The sequence below is a fragment of the Nannobrachium achirus genome (assembly GCF_963921795.1).
Source record: "Nannobrachium achirus genome assembly, chromosome: 13".
NCBI lineage: Eukaryota > Metazoa > Chordata > Actinopteri > Myctophiformes > Myctophidae > Nannobrachium > Nannobrachium achirus.
The window spans coordinates 7,566,539-7,582,555 of NC_137833.1; the positions used below are offsets into that span (position 1 = coordinate 7,566,539).

Genomic DNA, 16,017 nt, shown 5'->3' on the forward strand with positions numbered 1-16,017 from the left:
GCATGTGCGGTGCGCGTGTGGAGGATGCACACGCACGCACGCACACACACACACACACACACACACACACACACACACACACACACACACACACACACACACACACACACACACACACACACACACACACACACACACACACACACACACACACACACACACACACACACACACACACACACACACACACACGTTGATTAGCATTAGATGGGATTTTGCCTCTCAGACCCAAAAGCAGATCTACATGCTCACATTGCCTCGCAACGCGAGGCAATGTGAGCATGTAGATCGTCTATTTTAACAATAGAAACTGCGCTATACAAAATGTAATGCCTCAACTCTTAGTGCTCGTCATGCGGTTAAAATGTGATTAACTGGCAGTTAAAATTAGATTGTTTTGGGGGTCACGGCCTGAAAAGGTTGAGAACCACTGACATAGGTGATAACAGGTAAAGGTAGACTTCTTGTAATTGATGTCCATAAGGGTCCATTTGGTTTCATTTCACACTCTCAAGAGTTAAAGAAGCTCTATAAGGGTCCATTTGGTTACCAACTCTCCATCATTTAGCTGGGACCACCTGGAACTCCCTCACGGACCACTGGTTGAAAAACACTGCTCTATCCCAATCTGAACATTTCCTTAGTGAAAAAACAAAACAAAAAAACAAAACATATACATCATCACTAATGTCGAGTACAACTGCTGTTCTAAATGCTGAAACTACCTGGTACAACTGCTAGTTTAAATCCTCTTTGGGATTGAAGTAGAGACGTCATGACTGGCATCACCACTGGCGATGCCAATGACATCACCAGGAACACTGTTCTCTCATTGCCTGTTAATGATGACCTTTGCCAGAGATGCTGGTCCCTGATTCAAACAAGAGAGGACACCGTCATGCATACCCAAGAGGGTGTCAGGCACATTCGCCTAAAACGTATTCGCCTAAACGCATTTGGTCCTTTCGCCTGGCACTTTCGCCGTGGATGAGAGAGTTTTCACCCACCCTTTCTAGACGATTCACGCATTTACGCACACAGCTGCAAGAATACATTTAACAAGTGCATGTCATCTCGATCTACATGCTCACATTGCAAGGTGTTGTGAGCATGTAGATCTGCTATTTTCACAATAGAACTGTGTTATACAAAATGTAATGCCTCAACTTTTAGTGCTTGTCAGGGTGGGGGGTCCCCAGTTACCGTAAATATGCACTGCACCTGCATAGGGCATAACTGAGATAAGAGCCATGCAAATGCTTCACATTCTTCCGTATGAAAAGCATATAATTCCCATAGGTAGGCTACGTATCAATTAATTATTTGGACGCACCTGATTCCAATAGCTCTAATCTGTATTGATGTGATTACTATATAGAGCACATAGCCTTGAGTAATGGTCACCGTTTGACAGGAACACCTGTGACAGTCACTATAATATTTAAATTACAAAGGGATAATATGCAAACATGTACAGTCTGACAGCAGAATTGATTAGAGCTATGGAATCAGGTGCATCCAAATAATTAATTAATTGATATGTGCACTGCGCAAATAGGTCATGAGTCATGACGTCCCGATATACATCATAGCATTTGATTTGGAAGACTATCATAGGCCTACTGCTAGTATGCTTTATGGTGAAGAAGTTTTGTAAAAAGGATATGCAGCAAAATTGTTCTGGTGAGAGGCGTGCAGATCCTCCCGCAAGCATAAACTTTCCGTGTCTGGTTTTGGTCAGTGCGCTCTCCTCTGCTCTGTGCCAAATTCTGACTGTCTGCACCTGTCTGTCTGTCTGTCTGTCTGTCTGTCTGTCTGTACCTGTCTGTCTGTCTGTCTGCCCACAGCGTGGCAGCCCGGCCAGTGCGCTGCATAGCGTGTCATAAAAGACACACAACTTAACTTTAACATTTTAAGCCAGGCAAAATGGATAAAAAAATGGACCCTTGAACATTTAGGCGAAATGGCTCTTCAACGGCGGTGAAAAGACTCTCCTCCGCGGCGAAAGTGCCAGGCGAAAGGACCAAATGTGTTGAGGCAAATACGTTTTAGGCGAATGGGTGACCCCCCCAGAGGACACACATCGCAGTACTTGTGTGCTCTCTTGCACAAATAAATATGAATGAAGGTATACAGATATGGTAGTCATGATAGTCCAAGCATGTCATTTCACCCAGCAGTCCATGGCCATTAGGAGCATACATGGCAGTATCCACATAGAACCTCACCCGTCGCTGCATACTGTTGTGCTCCGAGATGAGGTCCTATAAAGGTGCCGCAGCGATGGCCCGTACCGCCTCCACATCGAGTTGGAAAACACTCGAAACTAAATTTTATCCAAAAAGTAAAGGTAGTTCAGAGCTCCCAGACTGTGGTTTCCTATCCCAGGGTACATAAAACATGAACCACGGCATAAAACAACCGATTAAATCGTTAGTTTTGTAATGTTTTCCCATTCAACCGGAACTACTGTACTGTAGTCTCGCGTAGCCAGGGAGCATTTGCAAATCGCGTTAGGCAACAGTCTGGCCACGCGAGACTACGCCAGGGGCTTTTCTGAATTTAATGACACTAAATAAGCGTGGTGCATGTTTTATGTACCGTGGGATGGAAAACCACAGTCTGGGAGCTGGGAACTACCTTTACTTTTTGGATACAATTTTGTTACGAGTGTTTTCCAACTCAACGTGGTGGCAGTCCGGGCAGTGCTGGGGTACCTTTATAGGACCTCATCTCGGAGCACAACAGTATGCAGCGACGGGTGAGGTTCTATATGGGGCTAACATGGCAGCTGCCAATCATGTCTTTCCATCATAAGTTGTAACCCCCCCCAACAACCATTCCGTGGGCATATCCACTCTCAGTCCAATCTCGCATTGCCGTCCAGTGTAGAAGTGCTCTCCGTAGCATTACTGATCCCAGGGGCCTGAAATCCACCCGGACACAAAGCACGAGAACCTCAAGCAGCAGTCAGTTGTCCAGGTGAGTCGAAGTCACTTCATCCCACACGTCCATGTCAATGATGTTGCAGGGCAAGCGTTCCTGTAAGTACACAAGTATTACAAAAACGCACATTATACACAGTATATGTGTATGTGTAATATATACTGTACACACACACACACACACACACACACAAACACACGCACACGCACACGCACACACACACACACACACACACACACACACACACACACACACACACACACACACACACACACACACAGAGCTGGGATCAGCCCGATCGACCAGAATCGACGTCTGAGCATTAATCATTAAAATGCGTCCGACCCGTGCCGAGGCCCGAACCTTATGTTTCCAGCGCTTTTTCGCCTCATTTCTTTTTCTTTGAGGAAGCCACTGATTTACACTCACTAGCAAACTTGTTCTAATGTGCAGCACATTCATCGTGCCTGCATTTTACCCTTAATATGAATATTAATCGACAATGTGGCTTTTGAAAGTGTTTAAATAGTAGGCTACGTTGATAATTAAATAATACAAATAATAACGTGCGCTAAACAGGACGTCTGACACAGTGACTGCTGCAGGTTTCTGCGCCTGGAAAATAACAGATCTACAAGCTCACAACGCGTTGCGGATGCGAGGCGTTGTGAGCTTGTAGATCAGACAGTTTTGTCACGGAACACACCGCGATGAAGTATAAAAGCCAGGATTTACTTGAGTGATGTGATGTGTGTTGAACGGACAAGGCTGGCACAGTGCACTGCGACTGCACACAACAGCGCAGAAAAATAAACATCCAATGCAAGGGACAGGAGTGGGAACACAAGCTAGGAGCTCCATTCAGCGGCACGCCATTTCCAATCAAACTATAAAAACGTGTTTACCTCAGCATGGGACTTTGTCGTCGGGCTTGTCGGGCCCCGCGGGTTTTCGGTCGGGTATCCCAGCTCTAACATACACACACGCACGCGCACGCACGCATACACACACACACACACACACACACACACACACACACACACACACACACACACACACACACACACACACACACACACACACACACACACACACACACACACACACACACACACACACACACACACACACACACACACACACACACACACACACAGAGAGAGCGAGAGACAGAGACAGAGAGAGAGAGAGAGAGACAGACAGACAGACACAGACACAGACAGAGAGGGTCCTATATTTCTTTTACCTGATTTGTCCTTTCCTTACAAGAGAAGACCTGGGAACCTTTCTTGACACCTTAAAAGATGAAATGAAAGATCATTAAGCCATGATGCTTTGTAATATCTGCACAATTCTATAAAATCTATAAATTATCCAAATCTCTGTCTGTGTTTATGCCAGTAGCCAATCAGGGGGGCTTTTATTCCCAAAGCTTCATCAGAGAGGGGCAAAGAGTGGTTTTCCATGATTGGTCAAACTTCATGTGACATCATAATGTCTTACAATGACAATGTTGGGTAATGTTGTAAGTACAGGACAAGCACAAGCACAGGATAATTGCCTAGCTATGGACATGGCGAACGTAGGTCGCAGATTAGTATGTGAACGGTCACAGCTTGTCAGTATGTATGTATTAGTGTCTCTGTCACAGACAGAATGGGTTTGCCACTCTGACATCAGGCTCTCGCTTCACTGTGATGTCACACTAACAGAATCCCCTTTATGCCCATCTATGGAGTGTCATCAATATTAAGCCCATATCTAACAGGACTAGGCCACATCGGCCACATACGGCCAAGACAGATGGCCAAGACAGCCCATATCTGTGTGGCTGGTTCTACAGACAGGTATCTCCATGTATGGGCATAAAATCTGGAGTGAAGAAGACCTACGAAGGTAGTGTCAGGAACATCGTTGGGAGGAACAGGTGTCTCACTGCAACCAACTGGATGGGGGAAAAAAAGAAGAAAAGAAAACACTCATCAACATTTACGCTCTCCTCACTGGCCTTCCGGCATGTGCACTTAAGCCTCTGCAAATATCTAGAATGTCGCAGCATGATTGATCTTCAACCAGCCAAAATGTTCAGGTCTGCCCACACAGAGTACAAAACACTGATGCTGGCCTACCAAGCAACCAAAGTTATGGCACCCCATACCTTCAAAGCGTGATCCAACCTTACAACCCCTCTCGCTTACTCAGATAATCAGTCAGTCAGTCAGTCAATCAATCAATCAATATATGAACTTTATTGTCACAACACAATTACAGGTAACAGTGAGGTGAAACTCTTGTTTATGCAGGCTTCCATTTGCAGCTCAAAGCAATAAGAAAGCTAAGATGAGCTAACTGACATCACGCTCTGGCTTCACTGTGATGTCACACTAACAGAATCCCTTTATGCCCATATATGGAGTTCCCTGATGTCATCAATATTAAGCCCATATCTAACAGGACTTCATATGGGAATGCCCATATATACCACACTAACAGAATCCATATATGGCCAAGACAGCTGTCCAAGACAGCCCATATCTGTGTGGCTGGTTCTACAGACAGGGATCTCCATGTATGGTCATAAGACCATACATGCATGGTCAGATGTCATAGACATCAAAGGACGAATAACTGAGTAAGCATGTTTGGGCTCTCACAGCATATCTCCATAATACAGTACATGGATCTCCATATATGGGTACAAGGGGAAAATAGTTTCATGACACTACAAATCATTGGTACAAGGTCAACTAAAAGGAGACCTTAGTAAGCTTTTTGGTTTAATTACACAGGAACCACTTTATGTAGCTCACATAACATTGAAAGACAGACAGAACACAGTACTTGGCATACTAGAATGCAAAGTGATGTAGCTTTCAGGTTTCTATCCATTTTCTTAATTGATGAGAATACATCAATGAAATATTATCATGAGCAAATGTTCCAGTGGCCACCAATGGACCATTACAGTTCTATAACTAAACCATATAAGCACTGTCTGATGTTCCCCATTTTCAACTGTTTTTATTTGACTTGCTTTGGCAGTGTAAACGTATGTTTTCTCATGCCAATAAAGCTCCTTTGAATTGAATTGATATTCAGAATCTCTTTGTTTAAAAAGCCCTGGAGGCAAACAGCCCTGGAGGCAAACAGCACAGGGTTTCCAGTGGAAATAAGCTTAGTCTTTTCATGGATCTCCTTTTAGTAGACCTTGTACCAGTGAACTGTACCGTCATGAAACTGTACCTTTTCCTATGCAAACTTCTAATAAAGTCTTCAATCAATCAATCAATCAATCAATAAATAGATAATTATGATAGCCCCTTTAATAATGCCCTATGCAAAGTACTGTGTTCTACTAAAGGTCTCGCACCCCCCCCCCCCCCCCCGGTTCACACCTCGACAACTGTTTAACAAAGAAACTAACTATTTGCATATCAATAGACCTGTATAGCGACGTTCGCGACCCCCCAAACATTGAATCACCACTGCACCACTTCTATCTGCCTGTCTTTCAATGTTATATGAGATACATGAAGTGGTTCCTGTGCAAATAAGCCAAAACGCTTACTAGGAACTCCTTTTAGTTGACCTTGTGCCAGTATGAAATTGTAGCAATCATAACATGTTAACAATAACGCCATTGACCTTGTTCTATTGTGGTGAAGATTTCACAACTAAACGTGTTTACTTTAATACATGCAGACACTCATAGATAGAAAGGCTACATACCTCAGTCACTCCCATAGAGTTATGAGAAGTAGGTAATTCATGGTAATTCCTCGCGTCTGTGAAGTGAACAACATCAACAATGACCACAACCTAACGCTTAGCCTTCTGTAGTGTGAAAAACTTGCTGCCAAGTGACTATTAGCCAATCACAACGAAAACTTTCGGGAAAGACCCGCCCTTACCTGCCTCTGATTGGCCTACCAAACGTCCGTCTCAGACCCCGTCTAAGAGGAAGTGTGCTTCTAGTTAAAAACACAGCCTTCAGAATCAAAATGATTGTTTACGTCCTAAATGTAACAAAAAAACATGACATCGTTTCGAGAAAAAATAAATACTGTTATTTGTTCCAAAGCCACTGCAACATATAGCTGCTTTTTGTTTAAAAAGCATTTACAAACGTAAAGGTTGCTATAACAACATTTTCGGTCAGAGCGGATACGGAAACGTTATGTTATGTGGACGTGGTGTGAATCCGGATGCAGTAGGCGGGATCTAATCAGTGCGAGGAACCAGGAAATTAGAAATACTATTTATTGCTGGACATTTTCATAAATTAGGCATTTGTGTGCCAGCATAATTGATTTATGGACAGGCGCATCTATTATATAGATCTATTATATTTTAAACAAAAGTTTACCAGATATTTACTGCTGTCAATCATGTCGAGCATGCGGAAGTAATCACGTCGGAGACGGAGCGGTCTGCCGTCTTTAGAATGAATGAATGTCTATGAGTGGACCCTGGAAGGCAGTTATTGCTGTCGCTGGCGGCCAGAGAAGGCAACCACTGCCTGCACCGGCTTCTGACTAAACGTAGCTCCCTGACGTCCCCGGTATGAGACTGTGTTGACGGGGAAGAACTGGCGTAATGATGAAGTATAATAAATAAAGGGTATTAAATGAAAACCGGCCCAAGAAAACTGTTGATCAAAAAGACAAATGAAGTAGGGTATTAACGACTCGTGATTTTTTGCAAGTCGACTCAACTCAGTAAAAAGTTGAGTTGAAGTCGATGACGTCATCACATCACACATGTGATGATGAAGTTAGATGATTAACTTAATGTGAAACATTGTTTTCTCACTCAACAAACCAACATGAAGTTTAAGCGTATAGAGGGTATCTTCACATTTCTAAAGTGCCAATATAAGGACTTTTTAATACCTCTAAAATGGCAAATTAAACATTTTCCAAATTGTCGAATATATAGAGGCAGAAATTGTGAAAATAGCAGATCTACATGCTCACAACACCTCGCATCGCGAGGCGTTGTGAGCATGTAGATCTGCTATTTCCACAATAGAAAGTTTTTTTTTTTCAACTTCGACTTTTGACTTTCTCTGGTGGGAGTCGACTTGTGTATTGAAGTCGACTGAGTCGACTTGTCGACTTTTTCGTTAACGCCCTAAAAATGAAGCTGTATGTCGTGTGATAAGTAAGTATTCCGACATGCGCACGCTGTTAAACGTGCTCTGCAGTGCAAATGTCAACTAGGCCGCACATGCAGTCGCATTAAAACAACATTTCACAGACACTTCTCTGTCCCGCTGAGAAAAAAAAAAGAAATAAAAAAGAATAGGAAAAAAAAATCTATTTTACTGGACGCCATGATGAGAACTGTGGTCCCTCTGCACCGCTGTGCCAAAGGGAACAGGATGAGAGGAGCGGGATGAGCCAAAATGATCTCTGCCCAAATCTTTCATATGCTGCACGCTGTGCGCTTCACCGCCATATAAAGAAACTCTTAGCTTTGTTTAAGGCGTTTAGGCCGCGAATGCATTGTTTTACGCTTTATCTATAGAAAAATAGCAGATATACATGAAGCTTGAGCACCACACGAGTGCCACTCTGCAAGCTTGTATATCTGCTATTTTTGAAAAATCTTGAAAATGTGTGCAGGTCTTTGAATATTTTGACCAGATTCTATTAGAGTCTTCTAAATCCTTCTAAGGTTTTTTGGGAAAAAAAATAAAAAAAAATAAAAAAATTATGTTTCTATGTCAGTGGTGCTCAAACCTTTTCTTGTCAATTTGGCCACAGACCCCCAGAAGCAAAATTTGAGTTACAAATGTCTCCTTCAAAATCACATATATTCAAAGATTTCCACACATTTTCATGACTTTTCTAAAATAGCAGATCTACAAGCTTGCAGCGCGGCACCAAGCGCCATGCTTGCGAGCTTGTAGATCTGCTATTTTCCAATAGTAAAGCAGCTTGAGGAAGGTCAACGAAACGTTGCTTTTAATAAATGCACCTCTGGAACGTGCAAGTGGCAGTGTGCTGTGCGGGTGTGTTTCTTCTTTGAAATTCATTAATTCTAACAATAGTAAAGCATAAAATAATTCTACCCCTAAATGGGTTAAAGAAAGAGAGAGAGAGAGAGGGGGAGAGAGAGAGAGAGAGAGAGAGAGAGAGAGAGAGAGAGAGAGAGAGAGAGAGAGAGAGAGAGAGAGGATGTCTGTGTTACTATTGTGCCTCAAACGTAGAGGCACAATGTTAATAGCAGCAGTGTTAACGGTGCCAAGCTTGGCTAGCACTCAGTCTGTGTGTGTGTGCGTGCGTGTCTGTCTGTGCGTGCGCACGTGTGTGTGTGTGTGTGTGTGTGTGTGTGTGTGTGTGTGTGTGTGTGTGTGTGTGTGTGTGTGTGTGTGTGTGTGTGTGTGTGTGTGTGTGTGTGTGTGTGTGTGTGCGCGTGCGTGCGTGCGTGCGGGGTCCACCCACCCGTCTGGATCTCCGTCAAATCATAAAGCTTCACTTGTAAACAGTCTTATAACCGGAGAGTACAATCCCAATCCCAACGCCACGAGACGAGAGACTCCGTCTCTGTATGCCCGATGTTTCATATTAACCACTGGCGGGCCTAGCCCGGCCCTGGGCCCTGGCTACGGAGTTACAGAGACCCCCCTCTCCCACCCCCCTCTCCCACCCCCATCCGCGCCCCCGCTTTTAACACGGTTCAAGAGAGAGCCGCGCGTAAAACGGTTGACACGTTGCCCATCTCTTGAAGCTTTCTGACACGGACGTCTATAAGAGCCCGGGGAGACATGTGTGACAAGGCTTTTATGGTACAGAAACCCTTCACAGTCTGTTTAGCGTGGCGTATAGCGTGGACGCCGGTGCCCGCTGGAGCCTCGCATAGCTTCCCTGTGAGTTAGTGGAACTCCAGGAGCAGCCCGCCGCGCTAGCGCTGCGTGTGCCATTTGCATACCTTTATGTATGGTCCGTTGCCATGGTTTCACTGACCTCGGCTAGCTTTGCTCGCTGCTACCGTGTCTCGTAAAAAATGAAAAAAAGTCCAAATATGAAAAATGTGTTGGCACTTACTTGGAGCAAGAAGGTAGGCACAAGGGGATTTGTTTTCATTTTTTTTTCTTTCTAAAAATAGTTTCCATTTCAGTGGAAATATTTCTATGAATAATCAATGAGTTTATTTTCCAGACAGACAGACAGGCAGGCAGGCAGGCAGGCAGGCAGGCAGGCAGGCAGACAGACAGACAGACAGACAGACAGACAGACAGACAGACAGACAGACATTCCAGTGTTGTTGCTTTGGGATGTGTTGCAGTCACAGTGTCTGATGATGTGTAATAAATGATGTGCTGTTTGTTGCGTGGACGTTTCTTTTTTTATCTTGTGCCGCATGGATTTGAGATGAAGAGTGCACTGAAGAATGTGTCTGAACAGTCACTGCCTATATCATCTTCTACGATTACAATTTAGGCATTTAGCAGACGCTCTTAATCAAGAGCGACTTACAATAAGCAAGGTGATACATCGATACATCAATAGCATAGAAATATCAACCAGGCAAAATAACGTAGGTAGACCAAGCACCGGGAGAGCCGGGGCCGGTACCCACGTGTCCGCCTCGGCGGCGCCAAGAGAGACGTCAACATGAATCTGTCCCGTATAGCGCCACCATCAGTCCCATTTTTCAAACACATTTTTGGACACTGCTCCAACAGACTTTGCCCAAAAATCACGCAAATCGGTACACAGTATGTCTACACTCATGTCTTCAACATGGATCTGTCCCATATAGCGCCACCATCTGGCCGATTTTTTTAAACACATTTTTGGACACTGCTCCAACAGATTCTGCCCTAAAATAACGCAAATCGGTACACAGTATGTCTACACTCATATCATCAACATGTATCTGTCCCATATAGCGCCACCCTCAGGCTGATTGACATTTTTGTACACTGCTCCTACACGTTTTGCCCTAAAATCACGCTGCGACTTGACGGTCGCTTATCTCCCGATTAGGGAATCTTACTGGTCAGTAAAAATATATATACAGTATAAAACCTGTCTATCTTTCATGTATGGTCTGTAGTTCGAGTCTGTAGTTCTAATGGAAGCTAGGGAGTGAGTCTGTAGTTCTAAGTGTGACAGGGAGTTTATGTACCTGTACACAAGATGTAACAATAAAGTACAACCTTGAACCTTCCATGTACTTCAATAGGAAATAGAGCAACGTGATGTGTGTTCCTGACATATCATCTGGACAAGCAGCCTGACTTTGACTGATGACAATAATACCACCATGTGATTTGAAGAAAATAAATAAAAATAAACTGCTTTCAGGCCGTTGCATGGCTCTTTATGTGTTGTGACAGCTGTTTGGGCTTTGGCCGGCGAGGAGTTATTTCTTTTTGTGTTTTCTGGTGTGGAGTCTGCGGAGAGGCCAGCTTTGTGTTGCATCCTGGGAAGTGGAGGATTAGCTGTTATTCAGATGAACAGCAGGTTCTGCTGCTACGTATTAGCACGCTTCAGATCAGTGATGTAAGTACATTTACTTAAGTACTCTACTTAAGTACACTTTTTAGGTATTTGTACTTTACTTGAGTATTTCCAATTTCCAATACTTTTACTTCTGCTCCACTACACCTCAGATCCAAAATATTGCACTTTTACTTTTGGTACTTTAAGTACATTTTGATGCCAACACTTTCGTACTTTTACTCAAGTACATTTTGAATGACAGACTTTTACTCGTAGCGGAGTACTTCTTCTACATTGCAGTATTGATACTTTTACTTTTCTTTTTTTTAAGTAAAGAAATTGAGTACTTTTTCCACCACTGCTTCAGATTATCATAAACAGAAACCGTCTTTCGCAACAGAGAAAGAGGGACAGTATGTGAAGAATGATTGGCTGAATCCCTGAAATCAGGTTATTTACATAATGTTTTTATTTTTTGCACACTGCTTTCGTACAGTATGCAAATAATAACATGCAAATAAATGACGTGGGAGTTTGAGGAAAGACAACAGTGTACATTTACTGTACCAGTTGGCGGGAAGCCAGATCACGTGAGACTGTCATTATAAGTGGTGAGGGAATTAATGATGTGAGGGCACGTGCTCGCTCGCTCACTTGCACGCACGCTTTCACGCACGCACGCACGCACGCACGCACGCACGCACGCACGCACGCACGCACGCACGCACGCACGCACGCACGCACGCACACACACACACACACACACACACTGGAGCGTGTTCGCTCAGATCATAGTGAGTGATCGAGTCTTCAGTAACAGGGACGTGCAGAGAATGTTAGAGAGGCAGGGGCTGAAATTTCTCAAAGGGCCTTTTGGTGAAAATATTGAAAATAGCAGACCTCCAAGCTGCGACGCGTTGAGCTTGGAGGTCGGCTATTTTCAGTACTTGATACCACACTAAACAAGCATAAAAAAGGCAATGTGGTGTACAGCGTGGATTTCTACACAGAGAGGGCAATTCTTTCAACATAAGATGCTGCATTATAGTTCAGGAGAGTTTGGACAAGGCAATTCTCTTGAATGCTGCCTTCAGGTATGGCATAGAAAGAGGGGGCATTTGTATTTCTTTCACCATAGTAAAAACTGCATTCATGGTCTGGAGAGAGGACACTTTTTACAGGCGGGTAAAAGAAAAGGGCAGGGGCTCAAGCCCCCCTTTGATGTCTATGTGTGCACGTGCCTGTTCAGTAATGATGAGAGAGGGGTCTTGCTATGAGGCAGACGCCTTCGTTTCCATTTCGAGAGAGAGAGAACGAGATGTACAGACAGACAGACAGACAGACAGACAGACAGACAGACTGACGAGCGTTCCATGTTCCACAGTAGATGATTTAAGGGGCGCTAAAGCAAAGCTCTAATGCTCTCTTCATTTGTGACTGAAGTCTGGCTTAACAGACGACGATGATAGTACAGTAATTACTCCTACGTTAGGCCAAAGAAGGGGACACTTCCTTTGGAACTAAACTGGCACCACAGACAGTAGCAGTCATCACAAACTGTAGCCACATAACTAGAACGTGGAGTGCATATCTATGATAGTCCACTCAGGCTATTAGACTTTTATGATGTGTTAGGCAGTGGCGTCAGTTCAGAAAAATCTTGCACGCACGACACCAGTCATGTTGCCATACCTTAGGAACAGGCAGATACATTGATTTTAAGAAGTACATTTTATTTCTTCCCCCGTTTCTACGGTTTCTTGGGCTGGATATGGCAGCCTGGAACGGTTGTTCAAGTGCAGCTAAACTCGGCATGTTAGTAAACGTGCCACAATACCTTGTTAAAGTGACCATTTTGCAACATAATAACCAGCACAGATAGACAAAGAGACATTCATGGATTTATATTTAAAAGTAACTTTTATTTTCCCCCCTGGACCCAGGGGCAGCTGCATACACCTGCCATACCCAATTGACGCCCCTGGTGTTAGTTGCTATATTACCTTTTAATTTTCCTCATAATTGTTTTTGACTCAAAACGAAATGTTGGTGAAACAATATGTCACCATTATTTACTGTCTTGCTGGTCTCTTACTTGTTCTCAGAATCATTAATACTTAATAAGCTATACTTCCAAAACTTTTGTATCAATTTGTAGCAAGTGATACAAGTAATTGTGTTGCTCTTGTCGTCTACTTTAGTGGTTTTCAACCATGTGGCCCTTGAGGGGGTTCCAGGTGGTACCCCAGCTAAATGATGAGAGATGGTAACCAAATGGAATAATGGATAGATCTTTAACTCTTAAAGAGTGTAAAACGAAAACAAATGGACCCGTAAGGGTTCATTTGGTAAACATCTGCAATACTTAACCAATTTAGGCCTAGAATTATTGAATGCTTTAACCAGTGAAAAATAGCAGATATACAAGCTCACAGCGCAGCACCGAGTGCCGCGTTGCGAGCTTGTAGATCTGCTATTTTTGAAAAAAAGTTGTGAAAATGTGTGAAAATCTTTGAATATATGTATTTTCAAAGCGAACGTTTGTAACTCAAATTTTGCTTCTGGGTGGTCCCTGGAACTAAATATTCTGAGATGGGGGTCCGTGGCCAAATACATATCATCTTGGGGGTCCCTCACATGAAAAGGTTTGAGAACCACTGACATAGTAGTCTCTCAAGAACAGACTAACTGAGCTCCAGTTAAGTGAAAAGGACCTTTTCTTTGACGATGGCTGGCCAGATTGCTGACATAGAAACAGGTTTTTTCCAAAAATCTTAGAAGGATTCAAAAGACACTTATAGAATCGGGTCAAAATTCTAATTTTACAATTTTTCAAAAATAGCAGATCTACAAGCTCGCAGGCATCACATCAATACAGCATGGAATCGTAGACAACGATAACGAAATGTTCCAAGTTTGGCTAAATGTCATCAAATGGTGGTTGGTTCCGTAGCTCAAATACAGAATAAATAATGGACCAGTGGCGTCAGTGGTGTCATTTCAGCAAAAGCTAGGGTATGGCAAAGATGGGAGTCCTCATGGCAGTCATGGGAAAAGGCATTACATTTTGTATGATACGGTTCTATTGTGAAAATAGCAGATCTACATGCTCACAACGCCTCGGCTATTTTCACAATGTCTGAAAAAATAAAAATGACTTTTTTACACATGTTTCTACAGTTTCTTGGGCTGGATATGGCAGCTTGGAATGGTTGTTCGTGTGCAGCTAAACTTAGCATGTTAGTAACTATGCCACAATTAACAATAATGCATTGCACCTGTGCAGCTGACCTGCGGAACCTGGAAATATACCATTTTGTGCAATATGGGGAGAATACAAGTGTGGAGAATATCATTATAATACCGTGTTAAAGTGTAGTTATTTTACTGTAATTTAACAACATAATAACCAGCACAGATAGACAAAGAGACATTCATGGATTTATATTTATAAGTAACTTTTATCCCCCCGCCCCCCCCCCCCCCCTGGACCCAGGGTATGGCAGCTGCATACCCCTGCCATACCCAATTGACGCCCCTGCTTGATATGAAAAGGGTTGAAAACCACTGCTTTACTCTCATCATTATAGATAGATAGATAGATAGATAGATACCTTTATTATCCCAAGGGGGAAATTCAGTTGTCCAGTAGAAGCACAGCAGTATACAGTTATTTACAAAGTTACAGAGAAGTAAGAAAAGATAGATAAGAGGGGGAAAAAAACAAAACAAAGACAAGAGCAGTACAGTACCAATAAAGAGAAGGTGCATCAATAGAGGGGGCGAATAATATATAAATATATATACATAAAGTGTCTTGCAAAAGAGACCAAAGCAGTCAATGCTAGTGCAAACACGTATCTCACTGTCATTGTTAAATAAAGCAAAAATAAATGTACTGCCTTCAGACCCAAATATAGGCTTCTGGTTCCAGCAGAGTAGCAAGAAGAAGGGCCTTGAGCCTGGCTGGAACCCATGCAGTGATTGCAGAGAGCTCTGCGATGTAGGAGGCTGAAATGATACCAGCACCACCAGCCACCGTCCAGCACCAGGGAGAAGAAAGATCACCCCGTCATGGAAAAGAAGGAAAAACCAGAGAGAAAAATGTGTGCGAAGAAAGAAAAAAAAAAAAAAACCTCCCCCACAGAGTTGTGATGAGTAGCGCTTGGCCCTGGGATCTGGCTCTCACAGCCAAGGTTCTGCACAGATTAAGATGCACTTCTTTCCCCTCAAACATGGCAGCGGAGCGGAGCGGCCTGCCAGCTGTACCAGACCAGAGCGTTGTTTATGCACGTGTTGGAACCCGCGACAGAGAGAGAGAGAGATCCCTGCCACTTCCAGGGGCGTCATTTGAGTCATCAGATCACATTTAACCACAAATTAACAAAGATTGTGTAGTTAAGATTTCCAATTAGTTCCACAATTAAGAGAAGGTTAAGAGTAACAATTAGGGGTGTAACGATATAATAACTGAATCGAAAAATCGATTTTATTTTGCAATGATCTACTATATCGTTATGAAAAAGCATATATCGTACCGTTTTGGCTTTGTATCGTATCGTTTAAAATGCAGATAATCGGTATCGAATTGTTTTGCAGTGCAAATAATTGATTG

At 43.2% G+C, this 16,017-nt stretch overlaps 1 long non-coding RNA gene across 1 annotated transcript; it reads right to left on the reverse strand.

The window, feature by feature from the left end:
* Positions 1-285: 285 nt before the first annotated feature.
* Positions 286-6,744, reverse strand: LOC308296896. Its single transcript, XR_013962645.1, has 4 exons — positions 6,676-6,744; positions 4,839-4,891; positions 4,193-4,242; positions 286-3,042 (listed from the first exon to the last, which is right to left on the reverse strand). It is a non-coding gene; the product is annotated as an uncharacterized lncRNA (long non-coding RNA).
* Positions 6,745-16,017: the final 9,273 nt, after the last annotated feature.